Source organism: Eumetopias jubatus, unplaced genomic scaffold (assembly GCF_037043125.1).
Source record: "Eumetopias jubatus isolate StellerSeaLion01/CBP00866 unplaced genomic scaffold, mEumJub1_p1.0 scaffold_182, whole genome shotgun sequence".
Lineage (NCBI taxonomy): Eukaryota > Metazoa > Chordata > Mammalia > Carnivora > Otariidae > Eumetopias > Eumetopias jubatus.
The window spans coordinates 134,471-159,577 of NW_028274988.1; the positions used below are offsets into that span (position 1 = coordinate 134,471).

General features: G+C 48.9%; 8 non-coding genes across 8 annotated transcripts; 6 read left to right on the forward strand and 2 right to left on the reverse strand.

Annotated features, from left to right (window-relative positions):
- Positions 1 to 1,304: 1,304 nt before the first annotated feature.
- TRNAL-CAG (transfer RNA leucine (anticodon CAG)) lies at positions 1,305 to 1,387 on the reverse strand. Its single transcript has one exon. It is a non-coding gene; the product is annotated as a tRNA-Leu (tRNA).
- A 609-nt stretch (positions 1,388 to 1,996) lies between these two features.
- On the forward strand, positions 1,997 to 2,068 carry TRNAD-GUC (transfer RNA aspartic acid (anticodon GUC)). The gene has a single exon. It is a non-coding gene; the product is annotated as a tRNA-Asp (tRNA).
- Positions 2,069 to 2,802: 734 nt separating this feature from the next.
- TRNAG-UCC (transfer RNA glycine (anticodon UCC)) lies at positions 2,803 to 2,874 on the forward strand. The gene has a single exon. It is a non-coding gene; the product is annotated as a tRNA-Gly (tRNA).
- A 269-nt stretch (positions 2,875 to 3,143) lies between these two features.
- On the forward strand, positions 3,144 to 3,215 carry TRNAE-CUC (transfer RNA glutamic acid (anticodon CUC)). Its single transcript has one exon. It is a non-coding gene; the product is annotated as a tRNA-Glu (tRNA).
- Positions 3,216 to 6,051: 2,836 nt separating this feature from the next.
- On the forward strand, positions 6,052 to 6,126 carry TRNAN-GUU (transfer RNA asparagine (anticodon GUU)). Its single transcript has one exon. It is a non-coding gene; the product is annotated as a tRNA-Asn (tRNA).
- Positions 6,127 to 16,848: 10,722 nt separating this feature from the next.
- TRNAE-UUC (transfer RNA glutamic acid (anticodon UUC)) lies at positions 16,849 to 16,920 on the forward strand. The gene has a single exon. It is a non-coding gene; the product is annotated as a tRNA-Glu (tRNA).
- Positions 16,921 to 17,719: 799 nt separating this feature from the next.
- Positions 17,720 to 17,791, reverse strand: TRNAE-UUC (transfer RNA glutamic acid (anticodon UUC)). The gene has a single exon. It is a non-coding gene; the product is annotated as a tRNA-Glu (tRNA).
- A 4,669-nt stretch (positions 17,792 to 22,460) lies between these two features.
- TRNAV-CAC (transfer RNA valine (anticodon CAC)) lies at positions 22,461 to 22,533 on the forward strand. The gene has a single exon. It is a non-coding gene; the product is annotated as a tRNA-Val (tRNA).
- The last annotated feature ends 2,574 nt before the right edge of the window (positions 22,534 to 25,107 follow it).

Sequence of the window (25,107 nt, forward strand, 5' to 3'; positions counted from 1 at the left end):
CAGGCTGGCCAGCGCCCGAATCGCACCCAGCGCGGGGGCACCTGTGGCAGGCGAGGCTGAGCGCTGCCGTTGCCTTCAGCGGCTCCTCTCAGCCGGGACCCAAGGTCCCTTCGGCGGAGGGCTTTCTCGCCGGGGCAGAGTGTGCGAGGGTGGGCGGGGCTGGGGACCCGAGCTCCGGTGGTGTGCGCACGTGCGGTGCCGAGGGGTGGGCTGTGTGGGTGTGGGCGTGTGGGTGTCCGCGCGCGGGCGCCTGCGTGTTGTGTGTAGGAGATGGAGGCCCCGTCGCGCCGCCGGCGCGGCCGAGGAGCCGCTCAGGCCGGGAGAGCGAAGCAAGGCGTCTGAGCTGGGGCGCGCAGCGCTCCCTAGGGGGCAGCTCGAGGGCGGGGGGGGGGGCGGGGGGCGGCGGTGGTTGTGAGGCAGGAGCGCGATCCTGGCTCGCGGGAGCGCTCTGGCAGAGTGGCCGCTGGCTAGCTGGCCGACAGCGCGGTGAGGGAGCCCGCTGGGCTCCTCGGGTCCCGGCCGGGCAGCGGCTTCCGGCGCGGAGATGCGCTGGGGCGCCCAGGTGGGTGGCCTGGGGATCCAGGGCTTCCTTCGGCCCAGCGCTCACGGGAGCCACCTTCCCGGGCTGGACTCCCGGGCCAGGCGCACTGAAGGGAGGGCCCTGTCGTGGGCCGGCGAGCGGGTGGCCGGGCTGCCTGTGTCCGGGGAGGGAGGCAGGCAGGCAGGCAGGTGTGGCCAGGGTCAGGCGTCGTCAAGGTGGCAAATCCTCGTGGGCACCTCGGGCCACCTGAGGAGGGTGTGGAGAGAAGGGAATGGGGGCCGGCGGAAAGGACGGGCTGTCTGTCGGACGGTGTGCTCTTGGTGGCGGGAGTGCTCGGCTACGAGAGCGAGGCGCTGTTCACCAGGCACCCGTCCGGTGGAGAACCGAATGCGGAGGGCTTTCGGCATTTGCGCAGCCGGCTGCTCTGCAGGGGGCCGAGGGAGTGCAGCGGGAGCGGGAGCGGGAGGGAGGAAGGAAAACACAGCCCCCGGGAAGCAGGTGAGGAGAGGCGTGCTGCGAAGTTCCCCAGGCCTGCGGGGCTGGGGATGGGATCGGGTGGGAAAGGCGTGTGAACTGGTGGGCGGGGGCGTGTGTGCGCCAAGCCCGTGGCCAGGAGCGTCGAGGCGTCAGGGCTCGGCACTGGGCCCCTCCTGCGAGGGTGCAAGGCAGGAGCGGCGGGTCAGGCAGGAGCGGGCTTGCGATGGGGCGTGGTCGCGGCCCGCCGGGGTCCAGGGTCCCGGTTGGACGGGCCAAAAGGTGGGCGTGTCAGGAGTGGGATTCGAACCCACGCCTCCAGGGGAGACTGCGACCTGAACGCAGCGCCTTAGACCGCTCGGCCATCCTGACGGCGGGCCTGGGCGCGTCGCCGCTCGCCTGGCTGGGACCCCGCGCGAACGCTGGTGGCGGCCGGCGGCTGTGTGGGCGCGCAAGGGACGGGACGCGCGCCCCGGCCGACCAGGAGCAGCGCCAGCCGACTGGCCTGGCGCCGGCGCCGGCGCCGCCCAGCCCCCTCGCACATCCCCGGCCCCGCACCCGGAGACCGGCGTCGGGCCAGCCTGTCTCGCCGCCGTGGGCGCCGCCGCCGCCCCCGCCCCCTCCACTAGGTCGTCGCCGCCCTCCCTCCTCCGCCCCGGCCCATCCCGGGCGCCCGTCCCCCTGCTCGCAGCCTTGCTTGCCCGCTCGGGCCTCTTCTCCCTGCGCGATCCGCGCCCGGCAGGCCCTAGGCGCCGGCGCACTCGGAGTGTTCCGCGCCGTCCGGATCCCGGGCCCGGCCCCGGGCCCGGGCCTGGAGTCCACTGCGAGTCGGGATGGGAGGGCTGCTCGGCGGGCCGACGCGCTTGGTTTGGGAGCGGGTCGGGCCGGGTGTGGCACGTGGCGGGCGCCTGTGTAAGGCAGGGCGTCGAGGGCGGGCAGGCGCAGAGGGGTCGGGCGCCCGGCTGGCCGCCGCCGCCGCTGTCCTCGTTAGTATAGTGGTGAGTATCCCCGCCTGTCACGCGGGAGACCGGGGTTCGATTCCCCGACGGGGAGGCAAGACGCCCTTTTTGGTCGCCGGCGTCACCGCCGCTCTGTCCAAACGCTTGCCCCCAGGGCCCTTCCTCTCCTCCCTCCCGCGTCCGGCCAGAGGCGCGGGGCGACGACGCGTGCCCGCCCTGCCCACCGTGGACCGCCCCCACCGCTTTCCCTTCCCCGTAAGGCCGGGCGCGCGCGTGCGGGTTCGCCACGGCCCCGCCAGGGCCTCCTGTCGTGCCCCCGGCGCTTGACGAGTGGCCGGCTGCGGCGGGCTCCTTGGTGACGCCGACGCTGCCCGGTCCCGGATGGGGGTGGGGGGGGGCGCGGGGGACCGCTGGGCGGCGGCTGGGTCGGGTCGTCTGTGGGTGCGGGATGTGGCCTCGCCGGACGGCAAGCGCAGAAGGGCCCGGGCGAGCGGGTCGCCGGAGGGATGCGTGTCTCGCGGGGCGGGGCTGCCCGGGCGGCAGCCGAGGGCCGGGGGAGTGGCACGGCGGCCGGAGCGCCCCCCAGAGACGGGCCGCGGGCGGCGGGGGGCTCGGGCCTGCGGAGCCGCCACAGCCGCATCGGGCTGGCGGGGCTGGGGCCGGGCCTGGGGCTGGGGCGGCCGCTGCTGGCGCCTGCGGCAGCGCAGGGCCGCGGGCCGGCGGGACGTCGGGGCAGGGCTGCGCCCGGCGGCCCAGGCGGTGGCGAGAAGGCGTGAAGGCGCCGCTGCGAACCCTGGGCCGGCGTCTCGGGGCGGCCCGGGCTGTGCAGCGTTGGTGGTATAGTGGTGAGCATAGCTGCCTTCCAAGCAGTTGACCCGGGTTCGATTCCCGGCCAACGCAGCTGGCCAACCTTTTGCGCGGCTCCAGGGCCCTCGTGTCCAGGCCCGATGAGAGCCCGGAGCCGGGAGCGTTGGCCCGAGGCCAAGCGCGTGTGTGAGGGAAGGAGGCGCGCAGCGTTTTGAGGGTGCTGCCAGCAGGGCAGGTGGATTGGTAGGGCCGGCGGGCGGCCGGCCGTGGCGAGGCTGGGGCCTTGGAGCCAAAGCAGAGGCGAGGGGCTGGTATGGAGGCGCTGCGTCCAGGGGGTGCGGGGCAGGCGCAGGGCCTGACGCTCCCTGGTGGTCTAGTGGTTAGGATTCGGCGCTCTCACCGCCGCGGCCCGGGTTCGATTCCCGGTCAGGGAAGCCTTTCTTCTTCCTCTCGGCCTACCGACCTCCCCAGCGCATCCGCACCCCTTTTAGCCGAAGCCGGCTGGCTTCTCCCTTGCCCCGCGGCTAGCCCCGCGGCCTCGGTGCCCAGACAAGGCCAGCCGGCCCGGCTAGCCCAAGCCTCGCCCCGTCGCCTCGGCCAGCCCAAGCCTTTTGGCCTCGCCAGCGGCCCGGCCGCCCGACGGCAGCGCACCGGCGCCTCCCCTGGGCGCTCGCATGGCTCCCCCTCTTCCTCCGCCCCAAACCCGAGAGGCCGCGCGTGACACCCTCTGTCCTCACTCGGGGCCACCGACAGACGCCCGCATGTCCGGCCACCGCAGGTGCTTGGACTCTCCGGCTGCACTGCTGACGCCAGGAGGAACCCCGCCACCCCTGACAAGCCACCCCTTGCTCCTTCCCGAGGGTCTAGTTAGTGGTGTCGGTGCGGGGAAAGGGGGGAGGGCTGGGAGTGCGGGAAGATGTCGGGGCAGGGTGAGCGATCTACCTCGTTGAGTCGGGTGGGTCACCTGCTGGAGCCCCTGGTCCCTTCCCTCGCCCTCGGGCCAGCCACCGCTCGGACCTGCTTCCCGGCCACCGCGAGCGGAGAGCGGCACGGTTGCGCCCGGGAGGTGGAGTTGGGAAAACGAATCTGGACGCGTCCAGGAAGCAGACCGACGGGCAGTGCAGGAGAGAGAGCACGAAGATTCGGGAGGCCGGTGGGGAAAACCCAACAGCCAAGCAGGGGGCACGGGGTGGAGGGCGCACCGGAGACAGACGGTGGACTCGGAGCCAACAGGTCCTTGAAATCGCATCCCCCATCCCTTGAATCCCACGGCAAAGTGGCAAAGCGTGTTCCCTGGAACGCCTTGCACCGCCTCCAGCCCCCACCCCCACCGCGCAGGCCCACGACCTAGATTTCCCGTTTAAGATTTTCCATTTGGCGCCTTAGCCTGCCCCTTGCCAGGATCTACTCCAGCTGTCTCTCCGCGCCTGTGCCGGGTCTCTTGTGTGGATGCTTTTCTGGTAAAGCGCACACTCCTCTCTTTTTTTGATATCTGCCCCCCGGTGAGGTGTTTATTATACTACAAGTATGCAATAAATCTTCCTTAAACTCAGTTCCTTGACTTTTTTTGTTTCTTTCCTGTCTTTGAAGACCTCCCTTTTGGAAGACTTCTCCTTTTGGGGGCCTCCTGTTTTTTCAATATTTTCACACCACTTGATATTTTTGTGGCCATCCTGGTAGGAATGCAAATAATTCCTGGTAGTTTCAGTGATCATGAGAAATGACTTCCCAACTCTCTAATTTGTTACAAGGCATTTAGCCTTCAATCATTTGGGAATGTCATCTTTAATTTCACTACCCTTGTATACTAGGAAACTAATGGGCTTCTTTATTATAAGATGGTAAGAAATATAAGGGGGTAAAAAAATAATAATAAAAGCCCATTGGCGTTGTTGACATAGTCATCTGCCATGGTCCCTATAAGTCTAGCTTACTTGGCCTGTGAATTTTTTTTAAAGATTTATTTATTTAATTATTTGAAAGAGAGAGAGAGCACATGAGAGGGGGAGGGTCAGAGGGAGAAGCAGACTCCCCACTCAGCAGGGAGCCCGATGTGGGACTCGATCCCAGGACTCCAGGGTCATGACCTGAGCCGAAGGCAGTCGCTTAACCAACTGAGCCACCCAAGTGCCCTTGGCCTGTGAATTTTTATAAAAATGTTTTGGGTCAACCCAAGATGTATCCGAGAAGTATCATATTCCAGTCATATCTGCTTTATTGTCTAGCATGGAAATAACATGCTAGCACTTTCTATTTTATGAAGATGACTTTGATCACATTTTAGAAGCAGCCTGAGCTAAATTGTTTACATCTAGAAGACTAACCGTATTAAGAGTACCACTCTTAGTGTTTTTCTGAGCCTAAGCACGTGTAATGGACAATCTGGGTTTCTCTAGCCAGGAATTTCTGATTGGCAGTATATCTACTGGGAAGCCTCAGAGGGTTTGGTAAAAATGCTCAGGCTGTACAAAACCCTGAAAATTTATGTTCGTAGAATTTCATGGAGCCGGTAAAATTACATTCATTACTAAAACTTATTTTCCTGATTTAAAGTAACTTGTAGACCAATTTCACATTTCATTGTAAAAAATTATAGTTGTATTCATTATAAATTAGTAATTCTCTATGGAGAGCCAGGGCCCCTTGGCAATATTTTTGCATCACTATGTGAGTGAAAGGAGGAGTACTGGCGCGTGTTCAGCCTACTCTGTACCTCAAGTCTCCAGATGCCGTTTTGCCTCCCCAGGGTATATTTAGTACTGCTTGAGAATCACATTCAGGTTGAACTTTGGAGATTACTACTATTTTTTAAATTATGTTTTTAAATAAGCACTCAAGATCTGGGTTTAAAATTCATAAAGAGGTGATGTAAGTGGTTTTCATAGAAATTTAGTGAAAGAAGTACATCAGGCTGATTTTCCAAGTAGGGATGTTAGTTCAAATCAGCAGCAAGCCATTTCCCCCTCACTCAGCCACCCTTGCTCCATTCCCTACTCCCTCAAGCCATTCTCACATTCCTCCGGTGGTGAATTTGTTCTTACTTTTGTGCAGGTCTCAACTTTGGGAGAAAGAAGCAGTCACTTCTTGCTGGTGCTAAGAAATTAGGATGAAAGGAAGCAAGGATCCTAGTGTTGCACAACAGGGATGGCTTTATGTTATGGCTTTTAGAACCTCACAACTGAGACCAGGGTGAAGAAATGAACTCTACAGAATGCTAGTATTTGAGTATGATCTATAAATATGGCCTGCGCAAGCAAGGGTAGAGGGGTAGTCTCTGTGGTGCAATTGGTTAGCGCGTTTGGCTGTTAACCGTAAAGGTTGGTGGTTCAATCCCGCCCAGGGACGCCTGGAGTTGTAACCTTCCTTTTTTTCTCGGTCCTTCCTCTTAAACATCAAAGTTCTACTTCTAATCCAAAATACTACGAATTACCTGCCTAGTAAGAGACGTTTCCCAGGTCCGGTATCCTAGGAGATCAGGAGCTATCTATGGCCAAACTGGAGATACCCGTGCTTTTTTCCCCCCAAAAGCGAAACCTTTCAGAGCTGCTTTTCTGCAGAATTCCACAGCCAGTCGCCCTTTGCAAATGAGCGCTGCTAATACAGAAATCAGTTAAGGCTCTTTCCCATTTAGTTAATTCTTGCAGCAGATGCTAAGCACCTGGAGAAACTCAATGATCTCTGGCCAAGTTTAAAAGGGATTAAAGTTTAAAGCATTTCATGCATTAATGTGCTCTAATTTCTCCTGCTACTCACTTATACTTGGACACTGCTTTTATACATAGGACTGCAGTGAAAGTCCTAAAAATACTCTTTCAAGGGCTTTGCCTGTGGCTCCAACTCTTGTCCTTTCATATTACACTCTTTTTTTTGTGACCTTGTCAACTTTCAAATTTGTGTTTCCAGTGCTTCTCTGAATCCTAAACCTATCCATGCATCCACCTGCGTGCTTCACATGATCCCTTGCCCTCCAGGTCATCCTCTCCCGAACTGAATCCAACTTCTCCCCAGTACCTAAGCAGGAGTCTTCTCCAGTGTTCCCTCTCTCAGTGAATGGCGGTACCATCACCTTTAGGGCAACAAGCCAGACAGCAAGGCGACTTCCTTGAAGTCTCTTTCCCTCACCCAGCAAATCCATCAGTCATCAAGTTCTTCCCATTTTAACTTCCCTGCCTTTCCCTTCCTGTTAGCCTGCTGCCAGTTTCCCTGGGGAGTGGACCCAGGTCAGCTTGAAAAGTCCTGGTATAGTATGAGGTACATGTTGCCAGAACTCCCGTCTCGGTTCCCATGCCAGGAACTCCAGTGAGCTGGACTTTTCATCCTCTCAGATGTCTTTCTTAGCTCAGGAGTCAGGACAGGAGGACCACAGAGAGGAAACTCTCTCTTCCTGAAGGCTTTTAGAAAAACAAAATCCTGGCTTTTCCCTAGTCTCTGAATATGTACCTGTTATTCATTTACTCATTTATGCACACAAGCATTCATTCATCAAACATAAATTGACAACTGTTATGTGCCAGGCACTCTGCAGGGAACTACAGATACAATGATGAACAAGAAAACAGATACAGTTTATCATACTTATTCAGTTCATAAACTACTTCCTGTAATGCCTGACAACATGAACAGGGTGATCCAATTGTGCTCTCTGGGGGAATTTCCAGGACAAATGGTGCACCATGGTCCCTAATTCTTTTGTGTGCCATTTACAAACCTATGGAGGCTACAAGGCTATGCCGTGCACTTGCCCCATATTGGCTGAAGAAAATTGGCTTTTGAAATCATCCAAATCTGTTGTGTTACCAGGTTTTCAGGTTCAGGATAACAGAGCGGGGTCTTTGGCTGCACAGAGTTGAGGTCCCCGAAGTGCTGGACCTGGGGGCTGGCAGTTAACCCAGAGTATACCCTGATGTTTGGCCACAAATTATTCAGTAGGAACTGCTAGCCCGTGGACTCTACCTGATCTTTGTAGTGTAATGAGTTAGACTTTCTGCTGTTAGGTTAAAGCTTGGTGGTTCACAGTGCACCCAGAGATTGCTATCCTTTGAGCCACAAACATTCTTCCTTTGCCCCCAGAACTCCAAGTTGTCCATCTCTTCATAAGCTACTTACCTCATTTCTGAATTGTTCCTGGTATATGAGGCTCCTTGGGCAGTTTCTTTTTTTAATCTTAAGCAGGGTCCACACCCAGCATGGAGCCCAACGACTCAGACCTCAAGTTCACATCCCTGAGATTATGACCTGAGCCGATATCAAGTCGACGCTCAGCCAACTGAGCTTGGGCAGTTTTTTCTTGGTCAAAAGACTTTTGTGTTCTCTTCGGCAGCACATATACTAAAACTGGTCAAAAGCTTTTGAGTAAAAGAATAAGTTATCTGTCCCCCACATCTCTAATATAGAGTGTTGGGAAAGGCGTGGGTCAACTGCTATTGACACTCCCATTCGAAAAGGGTAAATTGAAGGCACACGGCAGTTCCTGGCCCACAGCAATTATGACATCCAGTCAGGTACATGTTGCCAGTTCCCTGATGAAGCCCCATTATTACTCACTGGGAATGATTCTCTGTGGCTCTCACTTCTACCTCCTGAATTGGCCTTACTTTTTCATAAGAATAGTCAGTGTTTGCAGCTGATCATTTTCTCAGCCTGCTTCCTGACCATAGGAGTTTGGAGGTCCAAAGGCTTCTTTCAATTTTGTACTGTCTCTGTCCCTTTCAGTCCAAGCTGATATACTTCCTTTAAAAGCTTGAAGAGTTTCTTATAAATATATCAATATATACTCCAATTAGGCAAAAGCCACACTCACAGATCTGTTAGAGATCAGCCCTTTTCTACATTGGGACCCTGGTAAGGTTGCTGTGGGTCAATGTCCTTAAGATCCTTAAAAGGCTCCTTAACAGGAAAGGTCTCTGAGACATGCCCTTAAGATTGATAGACTGCCTCCTTTCTGAGCCCAGAAGTCCATTGACAGATGAATGGGTAGAGATTATCTATCTATCTATCTATCTATCTATCTATCTATCTATCTATCAATCATCTATCCATCTTTAATCACACACACACACACACACACACACACACACACACACACACACGCAATGGAATATTACTCAGCCATCAAAAATGAAATTTTACCATTTGCAATGACATGCATAGAGCTAGAGGGTATTATGCTAAGCAAAATAAGTCAGAGAAAGACAAACACCATATGATTTCACTCATATGTGGAATTTAGGAAACAAAACAGATGAACATAGGAGAAGGGAGGGAAAACTAAAATAAGACAAAAACAGAGAGGGAGACAAACCATAAGAGACTCTTAACTTTAGGAAACAAACTGAGGGTTGCTGGAGGAAAGGTGGGTGGGGTATGGGGTAACTGGGTGATGGGCATTAAGGAGAACACGTGATGTAATGAGCACTGGGTGTTATATGCAACTGATGAATCACTAAATTCTACTTCTGAAATTAATAATACCCTATACAGTAATTGATTTTAAAGAAAATGAAATTAAATAAAATAAAAGGAATGCCTCCTTTCTGTCTGAAAGAGTTTATGAGGCACTAATTCAGTCTTCTTGAGGTCTTAACAAAGAGTTCTACAGATACAGCTTTAGCTTCATCTTTCCCCTGAAACCATGTTTTCCTGACAGTGCCTGGGTTTTATCTCTTTGGCCCACCCTTTCTTTCTGAAGCATTTTCTGGTTGGAAGCTGTCCCAAGCCTTTAAATTTCCTCCAAATTCCGGTTGAAAACTGAGTAATTAGTACTTTAGCTCATCTCTCTTTTCTAGTGTTTTGTTATACGCAGTGCAGGGGAGGAAAAATTCTTTTTCCTTATGCCCTCTTGGTTCTCTGGCTGGGGCCCTGTAAGCTCAAGACTGGCAAAGGACAGGTTACCAAGAGAAAAACAGTTAATCAATGCATGCAGCTTACACCACACAGGAGAAACCTCATGATGAGTAACTCAAAGGGGTGGTTAGAACTTGGGCTTATATAGCATCTTAACAAAAGAAAAATAAATGTGTACAGAAATGAGAAGACAAAGGAAAGGGGTTTTCCTTTTCAAGGGCAGCAAACTGGGGGATGGTAAATATATGAGCAAATTAATAGAGTAAGGTTTGCTTGTGCAGGTTCCTCTTGGAACTGACTTTATATCTTCTTCTTCTTCTTCTTTTCTTAAGATTTTCTTAAGTTTATTTAAGAAATCTCTACCCTCAACACAGGGCTCGAACTCACAACCCCAAGACTGAGCCATGTGGTCTACCAACTGAGCCAGCCAGGTGCCCCACTTTATGTCTTCTTCATAGCTATAAAACCTCCCCAGGAGAGGGGACTTATGGGAGTCCTCAACTTCCAGAAGTTTCTGCTTTTAGTCAGATAAGGGAACTCTGGGAAACCTATCCTTCTGCATCTGTTGATGCTCATTTGTCTCCAGCTTAAAATAATCCTTAAAAAAATAATCTTTATGCCAAAGTGGCATATTTTGGGGTGGCATATTCTGGTCCCCTACAGCATCTAAAAGAATCCAAAGAGCTCCTCAGCACTCTCTACAGAAAATTACTTAGCTAATCCCTGGATTCACTAGGTACATTTTCTATTCTTCACATTACTACAGGAAACAGTGCGGAGGTACTTTCCGATACTACAAAACAAGGGTGACTCTTTGTCTGGTTTCCAATGATATACTCCTCATTTCACCTCAAGTCATCGCTGTCAGCCTTCTTGAGGGCCGTCAGGATCCTGACCGCCAGCCAGTGCTCCAAACAGCGCCATATGTTTCAGCTATGGTTATGGCAGCATTCCATTTCCAGGTGCCAAATTCCATTCCGATTACCTAGGGCTGTATATAAAAACCACACTAAATGCAGTGGCAGAAAACAGTGTCAATGGTGTTATGCTCATGGACTCTACAAGTCAGGGTTCAGGTGCAATTCCCACCAGCCATTCAAGAAACAGAACTTCCATGTTACACAAAATCTCTCAGAGACTAGAAAAAAAAAAGGGACTACTTCCCGTCTCATTCTAGGCAGTTAATAGAACCTGGTCAAAAGCCACTCAAGCACAGAGAGAAAGAGAAAAATACAGCTATAGTAGTTACCTTTGGGGGAAATGAGGGGAATCATTTTATTTCAAAGGCCCTGGTATTATTATATTCCACATTAGGGTCTACCAAACATTTGGGTTCTTTTTTAAATACTCTTTTGTACTGTGCATTTGTGTTACCTATAGGTTTAGATTTATACTAGATTCCATTTCATTTAATTTGGTGGATCAAGACAGTTGATGGGGATAAGTACAGTGATTTCCTCACTTTTCATTGCTGACTGCCAATATGTATATTTTAAATACAATAAAACAGAAAACAAAAACTAAAAAAATTAAAATGTATGATTATGACTATAGTGAATTGAAATGTATTCCCCAAAAAGATATGTTCAATTCCAAACAGCCAGTACCTACGAATGGGACCTTATTCGGAAATAGGATCTTTACAGATGCAATTAAGTTAAAATGAGGTCATATTTTATTAGAGTGAACTCTAATCCAATGGCTACTGTCTTTATAAGAAAAGAAGAGGATATACAGAGACACAGAGAAGAAAGCCCTGTGAATACAGAGGCAGAGATTGGAATGTTACAGCTATGAACCAAGGAATGCCAAGGGTTGCAGGGAAGTCAGGAAGAGGCAAAGAAGGATTCTCCCCTATGGGTTTCAAGGAGAGTATGACCCTGCAGCACCTTGGTTGTGGACTTCTGGCCTCTAGAACTGTGAGCAGATACATTTCTGTTGTATTAAGCCTGTAGTACTTGGTTATGGCAACCCCAGCAAACTCATACAATTACCATCATATTAAAGCTCATCTGAAGTGTGACGGGGGAAGAGAGGAGCTCCGGGGGAAGTGGCAGTGTGTTAATTTCTTCATACTTCAGGTTGGGAAGTGTCAGAGAAAAACCAGACCTGAACAGTGGTCAAAGCAGCAAGAGCAGATTGTATTCAGGAACTACTGCAACCGGGGAAAAGAGAACCTCAGGATAGAACTGGGCTCGATTCCAACAAGTAGGGACTTAGAGCCAAAGAGTAGAGTGGGCGTTAGTAGATGCAAAATTAGTAAAAGAAAATATCAGCTAAGGGGGGATTCTGGCTAAACTGACCTAAATGAATTCTTGCTCAAGGTTGGCCAGTGTGATCAGATATCAAGAGTGGGGGATTTTCTCTAAATGGGCCTCGCAGGATTATTGCTAAAAACTGGGCAATGCAGACTTGACAAGGACAAAGACTGAAGCCAAGGTCAAAGCCGAGTTAAGAAGAGGACTTAGAGGAATCTGACTACAGTTCAGTCAAGGAAAGAGTCTTTGTCAGAAGTGAACCCACACTGTCAAAAAAAAAATGAGTTAAAGATCTATATGGTATCATAATTTTCATATATAAACACTGGATGAGATAAAAGATGCTAAACCTTTAAACTTACGGAAAGAAAATACAACAAAGAAAACAGACCACATAGTAAAATATTTTTAAATAATATAATTATATAATAGTTATCTTACACTGAAATGAGCAAACAAGTATCCGTAACACCAATAAATATAAGATGGGATTATATCACCTACTAAGGGAAACAAATCAAGGGAATCTAGTCCCAAGATCAAAACCAGTGGCAGCAGATCTTTCTTATTGTGTGGACCTCAATTCTTGGGGAATATGAATTTGGGTATGAATGAGGTCGGGAACCCTCCTTCCTCTTAAAGAAGATAAAGTGGAGGCATTTTCTACTTTAATATGTGATCTTAGTTCAATGGGCTATAAGTTGCTTCCCTAGATTCTGATTCAAGGGCCAATCATATGTAGCATCATAAACAGTTTAGAATTCATTTATCCAGAAAGTCAAAGCCAATATCTAGTCTTGACTGTTCCTCTGGTTTCCTTACAAGACTCTTTCTTTGGCATGAGTTTGGCTCTATTTCTGGCCTCCTACCTCCCCTTTGGCTATTCCCTTTATCTGAGTCTGGTTGTTAATTCTCATAAATCTATGACCCACAAATAACTTCTCAATTAATTCTTTTTCTGCTTAATTTGCTAAGTTTATTTATGCCATTTATATCCAAGACCACTAAAATTTAGACATTGGTAACAGAAATATATGGGTATCTGAAATGGCGAAAGGGCTTTGTTGGGGTAGAAGGCAGGCAAGATATTGTGAATATTCTGGAAAGAGAATCTAACAACCCAATGTCAGCTGTATAGCAGTTAATGGTCATCTGTTGTCATCTGGGAATCTGCATTGCTAATGACTTTGGGACTTCATCACAGATGTGAGAAATTTAGACTTAGAAAGTCTCCTTAAAAGAGAATGGTGTAATCAGTCCCCTACATTTTCAATTTATGGCACAGGTTAAAATGAAGAGACTTCAGTGACCTCCAAAAGGGATATAAGAAATTGTTTCACCTTGTTTCCTTTTTAACAGTTTATTATTTAACATACAACAACCTGCCCATATTTAAAATATACAATACGACATTTTGACATATGTATGCACTGATGAAGCCATCATTATAATCAAAATAATAAATATATCCATCACCCCCAGAAATTTCCTTATAGCCCTCGATAACGCCTCCCTTCTGCCCCTCACTAAGTCATGCCCCCACTGACCTGTGCATCTCAAGCAAATACTGGTCTGCTTATGGTCACTGTAGATTAGTTGGCATTTTCTAGAGTTTTACATAAACGGAGTCATATAGGAAGTCCTCTTTTTTGTTTGGTATCATGAGTCTTTTTAATTTTAGTCATTCTAGTACATGTGTAGTGTTATGTTCATACCTGCTAGGATTGCTATCATTTTAAAAACAACAACAACAATAGAAAATAAAAAGTGTTGGCAGGAAGGAGAAATTAGAACCACCAAACATTGCTGGTGAGAATGCAAATTACCCAGCGATTTCACTACTAGGAAAGCATCCAAAATAATTAAAACCAGATACTCAAAATGAGTCCTTGCACATGAATGTTCATAGCTGCACTATTCACAGCAGCCAAAAGATGGAAACAACCCAAATGTCCATCAATCAATGAATGCATGAACAACATGTGTGTATACATGCAGTGAAATATCCACGCTACAGCTTGAATGAACTCCAACAATAAGCTAAGCGAAAGAAGCCAGAGACAAATCACATATTGTGTGATTCCATGCATATGAAATATCCAGAAGAGGTAAGTCCATAGGAACAGAAAGCAAGCTGATGGCTTCCAGGAGCTGGGAGGAGCATGTATTGAGGAATAATTGCTCATTGGGGATGGATGTGGGGCTTTATTTTGGGATGATGAACGTGTTTTGGAACTAGATAGTGAAGGTAGTCACACAACCTTAAGAATGTACTAAATGCCACTGAATTGTTCACCTTAAAATAACTAAACTTATGTTATATGCATTACATTAAAAAAAAAAAAAACAACCCAGCATGGTCCCTGAAGTCTGATGGTCAGCAGGTTTGATCCATAGATCAGTATATTGGTGGTTCAAGTCCCCCAGGGGAGGTGTGTTGCTAACCTACTCTTCCCCAGCCCTGCTGCTTCTCTGCCAGAAGGGACTTTTTCTTTCTTAATTCATCCCTGTTATGTGACCAGATGAAAGCATCTTTGTACCATACCCAGAGGGGCAGAAGCTCTGAAAAAGCAATGATCCTAAACTGAAGCCTAACCAAGGCAGTTTTCTCTTCTGTGTGCTTAGTATAAGGTGTCCCCTTCTGGGATGGTTAATTTTATGTGTCAATTTGACTGGGCCATGGGATGCCCAGATATTTGGTCAAACATTATTTGGGGTGTTTCTGCGAGGATGTTTTTGGATGGGATTAACATTCAAATCAGTAGACTGAATAGAGCATATTGCGCTCCCTAATGTCGGGGAGCCTCATCCAATCGGATGGAGGCCTGAATAGAATAAAAATACTGCATGCCTGGGTGGCTCAGTCGTTAAGTGTCTACCTTCGGCTCAGGTCATGATCCCAGGGTCCTGGGATCGAGCTGCATTGGGCTCCCTGCTCTGTGGAAAGCTGTTTCTCCCTCTCCCACTCCCCCTGCTTGTGTTCCCTCTCTCGTTGTGTCTCTTTCTGTCAAACAAATAAAAAAGAAAAGAAAGAAAGAAAGAAAGAAAGAAAGAAAGAAAGAAAGAAAGAAAGAAAGAAAGAAAGAAAGAAAAGAAAGAAAGAAAAAGAAAGAAAGAAAGAAAGAAAGATACAAGTTCCCTTCCACAAAAAAAAAAAAAAAAATACTGCATGCCCTCCCTCTACTGAGAGAGAACTCCTCCTGCTTGACTGCCTTTGAACTAGGACATCGGGTTTTTCCTGCTTTCGGGCTTGGACTGGACCATCCACTTTTCTGGAGTCTCAAGCCTGCTGGCCTTGGTCTTTGGACTTGAACTGCACCAGCAGCTCCCCTGGTTCTCAGGCCTTCAGACTCCAACTGGAACTAAACCATCACCTCTCCTGGGTCTCCAGGCTGCCAACTCACTCTGCCGGTCTTGGGACTCCATAACCACGTGACCCTTAGAGACAGCTAGAGTTATAGATGTAGATCTCCTATCGGTTCCATTTCTCTGGAGAACTCTAATACATCTTCCATGCATGTCCCTTCTTCTCCCTCCTCTCATTAACTCCTAGCAGAAAATCTGAAGGCTCCTCAAATGACAGGAAACAGAAAGTTTTATATTTTCTTTTTTTAACTGGAAACATGCTACTGAATGCAATTTGAAGGGGAAAATGCATACCTGTTATAGCCCACTGCCTTCAAACCACATGGGAGCTGCTTGAGCTGCTGAGGTGAAAACGCTCCCCAAAGAACTTGGCAGTGTCCTTCCTAGAGGGAGAGCCACAGAGGTCCAAACAGAAAGGACTGTATGCGTAATGGATGTGGTGGGTAGCAAAGGTTCCGAGTTTATTTCCAAGGGTGCTGTGATTCACCAGGGGTGGGGCCTGGGGAAAGGTTCCTGGGCGGGGGAATGGAAATGGAGAAAGATGAGTCAGTTTGGGAGAGCATGACCTTAGATCCAAGTGGTGGGGTGAGGAGCTGACAGCTCTATACAGGAGTGGGCCTGGAAGCTCAGAGAAGTAGCTGTGCCTAGTATTTGTAGCTGTGGGGAATAGCACAAATGGAGGGCCACATACCATATGTCTAAATATTTTAAATTTATCAATTAAGCTAATAAACAGTAAAATACAGTAAGATCTTTCCACCTACCTTGACCAAAAGAACTTCTTAAGGACCTATGAGGCCAGATTTGCATTTAGAATTGTGGGACTCCTCAGAGGCTCTGTGCCTGAGGACAGTGGCTTAGGGAGGACCCTCTCCTCTCAATTCTAGCTCCTTCCTGCACGGAGAGGGGTCTAGTGCAGGTGTGTGGGCACCTCACCTCCCACTACCAGGAGCTGCTCAAACCCCTGCACACAGCCTTCCTTTGGCCACCTCCTCACCTGCACACATTGGAGGCCTAATCCACCTCCGCCACACTGATGGGCAGAGAGCCCTAACCAAACTTCAGGCATCTGTGCAGGTCATTCCAGGTCCGAAACGACAGAGCGGGGCCTAGAAGAGGAGTGCATCTCCAGGTGGGCCTGTCCCATTGGCCCTGAGTATGCCTCCCTCTGCATCGCAGAGGACCCTAGTGGGCGGAGATGAGGAATAAGATCCTTTTGTGGGAGGGGAGGGAGCAAGAGGGACATGTCTTCCTCCGTCAACCATGGGGAAACTACAGAAGTGGGAGAGGCACAAAAATTTTAGGAATGAGGGGGACAAAAAAGAAAGAAATATGAGACACGCTTGAGGTCGGTGGGAGGCAGTGACAAAATGTAGGAAAAATTGTCCGCTTCCTTGGCTTGACCTGTGACATTTGTTGCAACTTTTCTGCCATTGAAGTCTCCTTCCACCCCCTGACCCAAGTGGCAGTCACTGTATCCAGCGCCACACACCCACTTCACGACATTCTCCAGACATTTCTAAAGGTCTCTAACAGGTCCTGCATCATTCTTAAGATCTTACTCCTCTGGGAGATGCTGCCCCTAGACTCCCCATGAGCCTCCCTGGTGGTCTAGTGGTTAGGATTTGGCGCTTTCACCGCTACGCCCCGGGTTCGATTCCTGGTCAGGGAAGCAAGTTTTCCGTTTTTCTTTCCCCTTCTGACCACCACCAATACTCTGTAGTTGCTGCGATTCCTGCCGCCTGGCTATATAGTCAAGGCGCGTGGCGCTCAGTCTCCCAGGCCGGCAAGTGCCTGCGTGGTTGCCGACTGCTGCCAGCCAAGGCCAAGTTCGGGGATTCTCAGATGAAGACGGTGCAGCGCGCAGCCTGCAGGCCTCTCAAACTTTTCCCAGGTGATCCTGAAATCAGTTTTGAGAACCTCAGGATGAAGTCACTGGGGAGCCAAAGACTGGTGTCAGATAATTTGCTATTTTAATAGGATCAGTCCTCATCTATTTGTGATAATTCCTGTCTTACAGGTAAAGTGAACTAATTACCATATAGAAATAACATTCTTGTTTTTACAAAAGACCAAACGGCTGAGGATCTGGTAAAATTACCTGAGCTGTCTACACCTCTGGAATATAACAGGGTTTCAATGAATGGGGGAAACATTACATCCATTATTGACACCGTGCCTATGCCAAGCAACCTTAACAGATGTAAGAGTCATTTGATATAACTCACTTGTTTCATGTAGAAATTTTCTCATAGGGACAAAAATAAACTCGTAATTTCCAATAGAGGGAGGCAGAGGCGAGTTTGAATTCGCACAGCGGAATGTCTCATTCTTCACACATACCTTGTTCCCTCCATACTGATATACCTCAGGACCAGATGACCCGTGGGATGCGCGGAAACGGCCTCGGTGAAAACGGAGTTGCTCGGAGCAACAGTCGAACCCCGATGGTGATGAAAAAGAAAACAGACTTCCCTGACCGGGAATCGAACCCGGGCCGCGGCGGTGAAAGCGCCGAATCCTAACCACTAGACCACCAGGGAAGAGGTACTGATTGGTTTTGGGCAGCAGCAACTTCTGACAAAAGATCTTGGGACTGATTCAAACATACATTACAAATTTGAGGGGATGTCTGAAAAACGTCCTTGAAATTGTAAATAATTTTTGAAGGTGTGTTTTGTAACTGGAGTCCAATGGAACAATGGAGCCTCCGTATGAGCAGAGAAGATGCGAGCAATATTCTTGTTCACCTTCCTTGTTGCCCATTTGTATACAGTATTTGCTACCTTCCATGAACACAGAATTCCGGATGGACCCACCACACAGTGGGAGTTCAGAGACTTAAGGTGAGTCTAAAGTAAGCACTTTGCCTCTGTCACGGAATAAACTTCCAGCCCAGAGGCCACACTTTCCATTCCAAGCAGAATTTGCTTCAAATGGAAAAAGAAGACAATGGTGTTCTAAGAAAAACCAACAACCAAGAAATTCTATCATATCCTGTCTTAGGTAACTTCCAGGATTAGCCAACCACTTATGGTGGAAACAATGACACAGAGGGAAAGGCAAAGACAGCACAACCCAGAATTCCTTTTCCTTTCATGCCTTCCTTCCTTCCCAGCAAGCCGAAGGTAGAAAATGGTAGAATGTGTGTATTTAGAAGTAAACTAAGAACAGTTGAGTTAATTCTGTGCAATATTTCCACTGTTCTGGAAAGGACAAAAATTCATGTGCCCGTAGGAGCTATGAAATATGGATTGTGTGATTTCAGTGATTCTGCCTATGAGTTAAATGCTTTTATATTTGCACTGTCAACTAAAAACAAATCCGGACTTAGATAAGGAGAGACTTCTCAAAAAGACTATTGCAATAGAGAGGATGCGCCAATCTCAGAAATCTGCAAATATCTCGACATCAAACAGCAAAAGGTGTTTCTTTCACGGGGAGGGGTAAGCAGAGCTTAGCAGCAACTTTTAAGGGGAAATTGAGGCAGTGAGGGAGAGTGAACAGAGAGCATGATGAGAGCAGTTTCCCAGGAAATGTGTTCCCCTTTGGTCAACGGATTGGCAGGATAAGCTAGTAAATGGGACGTGTCCTGCGTATTGGCACTTGCTCAATCTTGGATACAAGCCAAAGTCCAAGGGCCTATGGGGAGGATAGAAGCTTGACTCCAGGTAGCTCAGGCTAAAGCAGAGGATGAAAACTGAGCCTTGCACAATCTAATGATAACTGGCAAAATTCATCCTAATTATTTTAATTTTTCTTTACATAGAATGACATTAAATAGCAAATAAAAAAAACACCACAACAAGTTGGGAGGGAGGCCACGGAAGAAGGGGAAAAGCTTTATACTTCACGACCTCTAGCAGCACTTTTCTTGTTGCTTTCTGAACAAGAGGCTCACGTTCTTATCTCCCACTGGGCCCCACAGCTCATGATCCTAGTACCAGATGGTAAGTTAAGTTTCCAGGTCTACATTTGTATTAGCGTGATTCACGGCTTCTTTCTCAAACATCCCAGCTGGAGTTCGAGTTTTGGTTTTGTTACCCATCTTCACTGTTCTGGGGCTTGATCAAGCAGCCAAAGACCTTGGGGACCCCAGGCTACACCTCCCATGCAGGTGTCCAGCTGGGCCCTGGACCCAGTTGATTGCTCTTTTGCTTTTCCTGTAGGATACAGGTCGACAGTTGATTCATTGCAATTGCCTACTGCCCTTTCATCCAGCAGGAGCTGAGCAGGACACACATCTCTCCAGAGCCTGCAGTTGGATTTTGCTGACCTATTGCTTTTGCAAGGCCCAGCCTCACCCCTGCTCGCCCATTCCCACGCAGGGCATGGCAGCCTCACACCTCCCAGCAACCTCTGCGTCCAGGTGGGAAGAGGGACTGTCTCTGACCACCTACCACAACCCTGCAGGGTGCACGTGGACTTGGGCGGGGGAGAGGTGGAAAGCTGGCAATGTTTCAGGCATTCCTATACTGGTCTCTCTCTGCGGCAGGGGACTGGACACTGGTGATCTCCCGGGAGCTAGGGCACAAGAGGAATCAAAGCCTTGTAGCTAGTTGGACCCAAACTAGAACGAGGAGATAGCCGACTTTGATGAAAAGCCCCATCTCCTTCCTCATTAGCATAGTGGTGATTTATTCCCATCTGTCATGGGAGATTAGGATTTAATTCACCAGCCATTTAACTCATTTGTTACCACATCACTTTTGCTTAACTCCTCTTATTTCCTAGCTTACAAGTAAAATCAAGCAGTTAGTTACCATATAGAAATACATTCCTGTTTTACAAGAAATCCAAAGGGATTAAGTGTGACATTCCTGATCTTGCAAGCCCAGTACGTGTATTTGCATGGCTCTGGACTGCCCCGCAGGGCACTTTAAACACCGGTGGAAAGGCCAAAAGGGTAAAATTACCAGTCCACCTAGAACTCTAATTTTAACTATTTTTAGGATTTCAAAGTGAAAGAAAGTTTCATGGTTACTAATACTGTGCTTCTATTGACAGAACCTTTCTAGATTTAGCAGATACCTGAAATATCGTGTATGTTTCCAAGTGAAAGTTTAATAACAGATCAGTGATTCCCTGGTGGGGTGGGGGAAGCATTTTGGAATTACTGGATGGACATCTTCAATCTTCACAGCCTCCCTGCTCCTGGGGTGCTGACCAGCTTAGCAACTGGGTGTTTGACTCCGCCCTTTGTCTCCCTTGACAGCTAGAAGGACTAGGAGCTCACTGCCATGCTTAATTTACACCTTTGAGTAAATGATCAGCATTCTTACCTTTAAAATATATTTCAGTGAGAAGTAATGAAACTGGCTTACTGAAGAAGTTGCTGAGAGGCTGTTGTCATCAGGTTAAGGCGCCCGCAGATGGAAGTTTCCCCCGCCCCACTCCGGCTGCCCCCTGCCTCAGTCCAAGCAAAGGGTCCACTTTAATTCTTGACTCGGGTCTCAACTCTGGGTAAAGGAGCAGTGGCTTTCCACGGGAGCAGGGCATTGGGATTGATGAAGCAAAGTTCTGGGCTCCCGAAGTTATGGTGATGATTTCCATGTCTGGCTTCTGGAAGCAGCCACGTCTGTCCTGATGCCAGGCTCAGGATCACAGCGCTGGGTGCTGGGCCCAGCAGGGCTGAGCGCGAAGCACAACCTTACCTCTCTGTGGCAAGATTTACCTGGGGAGACATGCTACTGAGCATATGGGGTGCTGCTGGCTGCCACCTTCAGCTTTTTTTTTTAATTTTATTTTTATTTATTTGACAGAGAGAGACACAACGAAAGAGAGAACACAAGCAGGGGCAGTGGGAGAGGGAGAAGCAGGCTTTCCGCCGCGCAGGGAGCCTGATGCGGGGCTCGATCCCAGGATCCTGGGATCATGACCTGAACCGAAGGCAGACACTTAATGCGCCCCACCTTCAGCTTTTAATTAATGTTCAGTGGTTTGATCCCAATTCCTGGACAGCCTTTCCTGAGGTGACTATCCTGCTGCCCTTTACGTTTCAGTTTGCCCACTGGTTCTCCAACTTTCTAAGCCTTAGTTTTGGTCTCTGCTGAGGGCCCCCACTCCTCCCTTCCCCCAACGAAAAGAGAACATGCTAGTGTCTGTCTGGCTAAACAGTGTTAGGACTTGTAAAATAATGGCACCCAGCCCAAACATGCCAAGCGTCTGAGAGACCCTGCATCGGTAATGTGATATTGTGATATAACAACAAATGTACACTTTGGTCTTCATCTCAGGCCCCAGGCCAGAGCTAAAACCTTTGTAATTTCCTAAGAAAGAAAGATGCTAGGAGGATCTTTTGTTCTCACATTTCTTCTTTGACCCGGTTCCTATCCCAGAGCTCCTAAATCCTTTGGAATTTCCTGGGTAGGCATGTGTTATGATTTAATGAGGTGACTCCTGGTGAGCTCCTGGATAGCTTCAGGATGGGGTCTAGTCACCAGAAAAACCATTATGATTAGAAATTTGGAAAGTTCAGTGACACCCCCCACCTCCTCTGGAGAGAGGCTGGAGATTGAGTTAATAATGGGTCGTGCCTCCTTGATGACGCCTCCACACACAAAATCCCTGAGGTAGGGGGTCTGCACAGCTTCAAGGCTGGGGAACCCATGGAAACCCCTTCCCGCCTTCCCTGCGCTATGCATCTCCTGTCTGGCTGTTCCGGAGTTGCATCCTTTTATAACAAACTGACAGTCTGGTAGGTAACCTGTTTTCCTTCGTTCAGGGAGTCATCCTAGCACTTTATCAAGCCGGAGGAGGAGGAGGTGGGAGCCTCTGATCTATAGCTGGTTGGTCCCAAGCACAGGTGACAACCTGCACTTATGACAGGTGCCTGCAAGGGGGAAGGGGTGCCACGTGGGACCGAGCTCTTCCCCTGTGGAATCTGACGCGGCCCGAGTGCCCAGGGTCAGAACGGAGCTGAACTGGAGGAGCCCAGCCGGCGTCCCGGGCGGGGACTCGCGGGGACTGGCGGGGGTGGGGGGACCTCCCGCACCTCACGTGGGCAGAGGTGCAGCGTCCGTGGCAGCAATAAAGGAGACCCACAGCTCGCGCGCTGGGAGCCCTGGGCGGCAGACGGCGGCTCCCTGCAGCGCCGCACCCCCGCAAGCCCGCGTGGGACCGGAACTTCCCCGCGGGGGCGCCAACGAGTCCGGCCAGCGGCTCGCAGCCGCCCAGTTGCAAGGCGGCTTTCCAGCCGGCGGCTACCGGCCGGTTTCCGTAGTGTAGTGGTTATCACGTTCGCCTCACACGCGAAAGGTCCCCGGTTCGAAACCGGGCGGAAACAAGCGTACGTTTTGCGCGCTGGGGTGCTGAGCCCCAGTGGGCCAAGCCCACCGGAGACGGCCTCGCCGCCCCGGGCAGGAGGCAGGTGGGCAGGTGGCTAGGCACCTTCGCAGCCCTCCGCCGCCTCCTTTGCGGTGTCCTTTTCCGGCCCCGGAAAGGGAAAGCACGCCGGCAGCTCAGCGAATGAAGCCCTCGGTTCCGATCCGGACCCCTGAGGACCAGGTTCTCGGTCAGTCTCTGCTCCGGTGCCGACTTCTTGGCGCGCTTCCTCCGGGGAATCTGCCAACCCGTGCGGGGACCCAGCCAGGGCGGGGCGACCGTCTGGCTTTCCGCGGATGGCCCGCAGGACCGAGGAGCCGGGTCCCCCACCTAACCTGCCTTTCCTGGTCTCTCTTCTCCATTTCAGCTCCCACCACCCAGCCAGTTCTCAGTCAACACAAGCGTGATCTCCTTTCTCCCTCCCTCTTCTCAGTCTCTCCCCACGGGGAATCCTAAGGCCCTCGGTTCTCAATCAGGTGGGAACGATGTTTTCCTCTAATTAAAAAGTTATTCTCACAATCCAACCCTTCCCTCCCATAAATAAGCAAACAATTTGAACAGACACGTCACCAAAGAAGATAGATGAACGAATGATCATAGGAAAAGGTGTTCAACATTACTTATCAGAGGAAGACAAATTAAAAACAATGAGATACCACGACACGTTATTATAAACGCCTGCAGTATCAGGCTGTCAAGGATGTGAAGGAATGGATACACGCATTCACTCCTGGTATGAATGTAAAATCCACTTTGCAGTTTCTTTAAAAGTTAAACTACTACAATATAATTCTGCCATTCTAATCATGGTATTTACCAAGCAGAAAGAAAGCAAATGCAGGTATGAAGACTTGTACCGGAATGTTCATAGCAGCTTTATGGGTAAGAGCCAGAAACTAGCAACAACCCAAATGACAATTAACAGGTGAAGGAAAATTGTGGTATCCCCATGCAATAGAATACTCCTCAACCCTCCACCCCCCAAAAAGGGAATGAACTATTGATACACACAACATGGATCTCAAAATAATGATGCTGAGTGAAAGCCCAACCAAAAAAGAGTGCTGTATGATTCCATTTATATAAAATTGTAGAAAATGGGGGCCCCTGGATGGCTCAGTCCGTTAAGTGCCTGACTCTTGATTTCAGCCTAGTCATGATCTCAAGGTCCTAGGATCAAGCCCAGGAGTCCAGCTCTGCACTCAGCATGGAGTCTGCTTGTCCTTCTCCCTCTGTTCTTCCCCTGCTCTCTTTCTCTGTCTCTCTCTCAAGTAAATAAATAAAATCTTAAAAAAGAAAATTAGAAAATTATGGAAAATAAAAACTGTAATGACAGAAGCAGATCAGAGGTTGCTTTGGAAGTGGGAGGAGAATAGCAGGTGATAAGAATTAAAAAGGGGCCCAAAGAACTTTTCAGGGAGGGGGTGGTGGTGAATATGTTCATTATCTTAATTGTGGCCAGCTGTGTTATGACTGTCATTGACCATAGGCACTTTGACCTTCGTGGGCCACTTCCTTCACAAGAATGTATTTTTAAATATTAAAAGCCTTTAAAAATATATCAATGTCAAAATATTTTACAAATGTGTTAGTATAAGGATGAATATCAATATGTAAAAATATTTTCTTCAACACAAAAATTCATTATTTTCTTTGAATTTAAAAGCATTTTTTAAGAATTAAAGCATTTTTAAATTTACAATAAAGTAAAGCATTTTCGTAGGTGTCTGACTATGTTGCTTAATGGGCAAATCAGCCCTGGAGTTGAAAGATGGCTTCAAAGGTCAATACATGTATCAAAACTTAACAATTTGCATATTTTAAATACGTACACTTGCCTGTCAAGCATGCCTTAACATAGCTGTTAAAAATTGCTTTAGTATTTCTCAGAAAAAAATAAACACATATTTCAAGCCTGTTCTGGATACTCATATAAATATATATTTTTAAGTTTTTTATTAGAAAGTTTGTACCAGGGGTGCCTGTCTGGCTCCGTTGGTAGAGCACGTGACTCTTGATCTTGAGGTTGTGAGTTTGAGCCCCACGTTGGGAGTAGAGATTACTTAAAAAATTTTTTTTTAATTTTAAGAAATCTTTAAAAAATGTTTGTATAACACAAAATATATACTCACAACATTAAATAATTTTTAGGTGGACCTCAGGTACAGTGTCAATCTCAATTCATTGTCCTCTATCCACCTGGGTGAGTACAAAATATTTTGGGGGGTCTTAATTTCTTTTCTTTTATCCCTACCCTACTTCCAACCCCTGCTAATGTGTTTGATATGTATCTTGGATGTGTATGTATCCTTGTAAAATGTGCAGCTGTTCCGTGTGTTATTTTTGCACTTGGCCCTGTGACTTCATGGTCTACTCATGTTGCTGTCTGCACATTTAGTCCTTTGTTTCTCACTGCTGTAAATAATTTTATAGTGAGCATCCGCCCACTTTACTTTTCTTTCGCCCATGATGGATGCCAGGCTGTCAGGATACCACACCCTGCTATCAGAAACAAGGCCATCATACATTCTCTATT